Here is a 6,000-nt window from a genome sequence, read left to right on the forward strand (position 1 = left end):
TAGTTTCAGGGGCTTCAGACTAAATGAGTTTAAAGGGATAGTTCACCCAAAATTCAAATTTCACTCATTATCTACTCACCCTCATGTCGACTAAGAGTTGTGAGAATTTTCAGAGTCCTCCGTAGGCTTGGGCGGTATCCATATTTTGATACCGTCAAACTTCCTCCACATTTTACCACAGTATACGGTATTACCGTGACTAATTAAAAATGATGACGTAAGTGTCATTACCAAACATTGGCTTGTGTCTTCACCAATCAGAAACTGAATACTAGGGCTAAACATTAGCAGACCAAAATCTCATTGGTCGATTGGTAGCAGGAAAAAAACAAAAAACATTTGGAGCCCTGTCTTGTCAAAATTAAGTCAAAATCTATATGACTGAACTGTATATGAAAGGCTATAGGGCTTTTATTTTGAAGGGCGGTGTTTCGTACCCGTGCAGGGAAGTTACATAGTGCAGTTTCAGCCGACACGACCCCGCTCCGGCTGCGGCGGCAGCACCATTCATCCTATTAACTATTTTTCTACCATTGCAATGAGTCTGGAAACATTATTTTAAGGCCGAAAAACTCTGCAATGTTACTTTAAACACCTGCAGTATACGGGGGGGGTCCGCGCAGCAGTATTTGTCCATATAATGGTTGTGAATGGATACCAACTTTCTTCGTCCAAAAAGACACACCAAAAAACATCCAAATACCTCCATACTGCTTGTCTGTAATGTCCCTCTTGTATTGAAGCCCCGACATGAGAAATTGTTCAGAAAAAATTAAATAAGTCTATATTTTAAGCTTGTTTGTAGCGGAAGCTCCCAGTGTCTCAGTTCACTGCTCTTTCTGTGTCAGTGCAAATCTCGCGTGATTTGCACTGACCGGCGGAACAATTTCTGTTGTCTGGGCTTCAATACAAGAGGGACATTACAGACGAGCAGTATGGAGGTATTTGGATGTTTTTTGGTGTGTCTTTTTGGACGAAGAAAGTTGGTATCCATTGACAACCATTATATGGACAAATACTGCTGCGCGGACCCCCCCGTAACTCAGAGAAGGAACGGAGGACTCAGAAAATTCTCACAGCTCGACATGAGGGTGAGTAGATAATGAGTGAAATTAGAATTTTGGGTGAACTATCCCTTTAAGTCAGTGACATCAAAGTGTCCTATTAGAAATGAAGAGCAGCCTGATTAGATATGAACTAAATTGAATGACTGAGGTTATGATTGGTCAGGTGATCCAATCATAAGTGGACAAGCGTGAATGAATTGAGGGCGACTGAGATCCAGACCACATTCAGAGGCGGTCTGGGCTGATTTAGGGCCACATATGCTCTACTCAAATGATGTCCTCTCAACATATGGACACATGTATGCACCAATCACATTGTCAACCATGTCGGTCATTTCCAAAAAGCCCATAGAGAGTCTGTCAAACCTTTGCTTTCAGCGGATTGCACCAAGAAACACACTCAGTGAAGAGGGAAGTGTACTGCTGCCTCCCACTGGTTAAAACAACAACAACACCTATACTCTGGTCTTTGCATAATGGAAATGATGTGTTTGTGTAGAAGTGAGATCCAATGATAAGTGGTCACTTGAGACACACATGGAGACGCCTTTTAATGGTCATTTTGAATTGGCAGACTTAGAGTAGGCCTAGTGCTCTTGTGATTGCAGTGGTAAGGTGAGGGAAGGAGAACAGAGCCTCTCCATGTGTGTGTGACTCCTCAGGAGGCCTCTCCACTGACTAATGGATCCTCTCTGTCATTAATGCAGCCTGTGTGTGATAGATAGACGGAGCACAAGCTGTGAGCCGAGACAAGACCATTACATCCACCAGAGCAGGCACCCAAATGTGTGTGTGTGTGTGTTACATGTCCTTACATGTACTTCACCATTTTGTAAGCACACTCCATCCTGTCCAGTGTTAAATGTTAATGAGGGTGAACTGATATTTCGGTTTATGAGACGAGAACTGTCTTTTTTATTATTCACCATATAGATGCAATATAATGGTCTCAGCTGGCAGAGGCGCAGTGTAGAAGACTGCAGCAAAGGATTGAGATTTCTTCAACTTTTTCCACCGAGACACAGAAGAGAACAGGATTAAAGATGTGCACGACAAAGACAGATTACCGTACACCTGCATGGATATTTAATAGCATTTCTTTTTCATTTTATCTTTCCAATTTCTATTCTGTCCACAGGTGCTTGTTCATGCTGCTTCTTTCTATCTTTGCATGAAAGATTGATTTACCCACTAAATATGTCATTAAAACTGTGCTTTTTCTAACATACAGGACATCAATAAAAATCTGAGTATAAGGCTGGACTAACTTGTTTTCTTTCTGTTTTGAATTTACAGGCACTAGCAAACTTTAGCACTCACAGCCAAAAAAAACTTAAAAACTTTCAAATTTACTCTTTAATTTTAACAGTAGGCCTATTTATTTAGCAAAAACACAAGTAGAAGCATAGATCACCAACTCAACCCATTCATACAGCTCAACAACAGTTCATATTGTCAATGATGATGTCCTAGCTAGCCCTATCTACTACTTTGTTGACATAGCAACCAACCTTGAAGGAGTTTGGATATTTGGGTAAATTGACAGGTTAAAGGGATAGTTCAACATTTTGGTAAATTGGCCCATTGCCATAATCCCCATAGTCTTAGGAGTAGGTTCGTTACTTTTAATTGTCAGTACAAGCTATTTTTAGAATGGCGGAGCAGAGCCGCGAGCTGCTCAGAGCTATGCTACAGAGGCTAATGGGATTTCTTGGTTTCCCTCATCAAACTCATCAAATACACAATCCAACAACTCCAAAACACTCTGGTGGACAAGTTGTGACCTGCACATTCACCACGCTATGAGATAATAATGGAACGTTACGAGTTGTTTTTGAGGCGAATGCAGAGACTGCTTGCTGAAAAACAACTCTGTTTCGTAACGTTCCATTATTATTATTAGCAATTAAAGGTAACGAGCCTACTCCTATGACTATAGGGATTAGGGCAATGGGCCAATTTGCCAGAATGTTTAACTATCCTTTTGATTGGACCGATCAGCTGGAAGGCAACACAGATTTTACCAGTAGACCTGCATGCCACCCTTCACCGCAGCTCTTGTTCTGGGTCGTGGCTGAAAGATTGAGACTGTGAATACAAACGTATGAGCATCTGCAGAGCCTGTGGAACTTGAATAGCTTTTGATTTAAGTCTTGAGTCAGTTTCTCCAGAGGCGTCATGGCAGCTGTGCAGGCCACATTTCAACAGAAGGGATGAGTGATGTTGACTGTAGCAGTAGAATACATTTCCTTACCAAAGACAAGAATGATTAACAAACATACTAAATCTTCATGAAAAACACCTTTGGTAGAAAAATAAAAGAAATACAGATATAGATGCTGTATTTATGCTGTACTCTAGTCAGCTTTAAAAGACTTTATAAGAGCAACATAATTTCTCGTTACAGTATGGAAAATTAAGTTAAATGATTTTGTACTATTTTGTGTTATGCGCTGTGTACTATTCTTTATTTTGTTGTGATCATAAATTTAAGTGTATACTGATTAATTTCAAATGCCTGTGATCGGATCCTTTTGTATTAATGCGTGTAATTAAAAAAAAAAAAAAAATTTAAGGTAAAAGGGGTAGGGTATAAGCTTTGGCTTCAACCTACACCCTTTCGGTTATATAAGCTCAATATATACCGAAATAAATAAAATTCATTCATTCATTCATTCAGAGTCAGTCTGAGCGACTTTCAGGAAATATGTTCTTTCACAAAAATACAAATTTGACTTTCTCTTCCAGGTGTCAGATGTTTCTTAATGCGGATGGTATAATTATTTAACATGTCTCAAAACGCAGCCAGTTTTAGGGAGCAGTCAAGTAGTGACATCATCAGTTTGGTCTGAGCTTTTCTCCAGTGAGGTGCCTGAAAACCCCCAAACATGGCCGATCCAGATGGAGATGTGTCACTGGCAATATTCCCTCCTTTCTGCCATCCTCCTTCCCGCCTTCATCCGCCCCTCCTCCCTCTGTTAGACACTGACGGATGGAAAGGTTGAAGTCATTTTTCACCTGGGACAGTCAAGTGATGAAGACCCCTCTTCTCCCCTCACTGTACCACCATAGTAGATTACAAGGATTAATCGCCTTGACTATAAAACAGTGGATTAGTACATACTGAGATGTGACTGCATATTAATCACTGCTCACTCACACACACCCTCCATGTCTACGTGTATGTTAATCTTGTTATCTACAAGTAAAGCTGGAGGCTGTTTATTGATTCAACCATATGTCCTCTACATGGATACAGATTTCAGTTTCTTTGAGCCTCTTCCCAGTCCTTCATTTTTATCCCTATTCATTGTGAAATATATTTTATTAACATTTTATATACAAAAATATAGTAGGCCTATAATTAAGGAAAAACAAACCACACAGATGACAAAACAAATGAAATGGCTTATTTGAATAAGCAAGGTATTTGATCAGATGCTTTTTCCCTCTCATGTACATTTGACGTAACAGTTTCTATTTTTAATCAATCCAGCTGTGTCCTCACAGCTGTGTAATGGCTCACATTTCACTTGCAGTATATCCACGTAACTGCAACACGAAGCCTTTTTTTTTTTATGGCCCAAGTCTATTTTCTTTCCTTTAGCGTGTGTAGCTGTATTGATTGTGTGTTAGACTCTGAGCTCTGCTAAAAACAGGACGACCTTCACACGGCGCAGTGCCCGAATACATCCTGTGTAGACACACACTGAAGCTGCTGCTCCCCCACTGGGCTGATTTCTTTACATCTGCTGCTTCTGACATTGAGTCAGACTTGTGTATATTCAGTATGTTGAAGCCTGCATGTCTTCTAAAAAGTCTGTGTTTACACTGCTAAAAGACGGAGTTGCTGCTTGGATAATGTTCACTTGAAAAAAGCTTTTCCAGACCATTTGCTAAGTGCTGTGTTCATGAATCATGCAAACATATGATGAAGGTCACTCCAGTATATTTAACCACAGCGAGGGAGGGGACCTTGCCTGGGGGTGACCAGCCCTCTCCGGTTGACTGGCACAAAACAAGACAAGGAAAACCTACAGTAGTATAATGTATAGCTGGACCACATCAAAAGCTACAGTATTAGCATTCTGCTTGGTGTTTGTCCTGTATCTGTTTGCTTCTCTCCTTCTCTGTGCTCACACACTGCTCATTATTTTTGATATAGTGCAATACATACATAATGCAATGCATAATTAAGATCATAGTTATGTTTTTTTCTGTTTAAGCTGTCAGACAACAGAACAGATATTAAATAGTGACAGAAACAAGGTCCATTAAAATCATAGGTTAACCAGGATTTGCTTTTAAGCTGCTGCTCTGCTGTTGCTGAAATCCTGACCAAAAGATCTTCTGAAAAAATCACCATACAACAATTACAGACAAAGACTGTACTGGGATCTCATCTCACATATATTTACTTGTAAAATAGTCATTCAGTGAGCAAGCAAGACTGACCCCTTGCATGTGGTTCAATACCGATGACGTTTCCTAACAGAACCACCAGAGGATTGTCCAGAAAGTCATTACAAGGTGACTGTAGAAAAACAAAAGCCTCTAAAGGGTCTGAAAAAGAACTGTTTCAGTAGCACCGAGGTAACACAATCACCCTCAGCCAACACATGGTGTAACCTTATCAGTCAGTCAGTCAGTCTTACAGCTATCACTTGTGTGTGCTGTGGTTTTCAGGGTCAAAGGTCGCAGTCATGGTCTAGATTACAAATCAGCAGGACTCATGAATGTCTGTATAGGTGACTCATAATCCAATTCCATCATTTGTCCTGATAACAGATTAGCTCCACTGCTTCCTCACCTCTGAGCTTTATCAGGGCACACACACACACACACACACACACACACACACACACACACACACACACACACACGCCCCCAGTGCTACGCTGATGCCACCTGGGAGATGTGTCTTATATCTCTC

The sequence above is a fragment of the Trachurus japonicus genome, chromosome 23 (genome assembly GCF_045865225.1).
Source record: "Trachurus japonicus isolate A0001 chromosome 23, Traja_1.0".
NCBI lineage: Eukaryota > Metazoa > Chordata > Actinopteri > Carangiformes > Carangidae > Trachurus > Trachurus japonicus.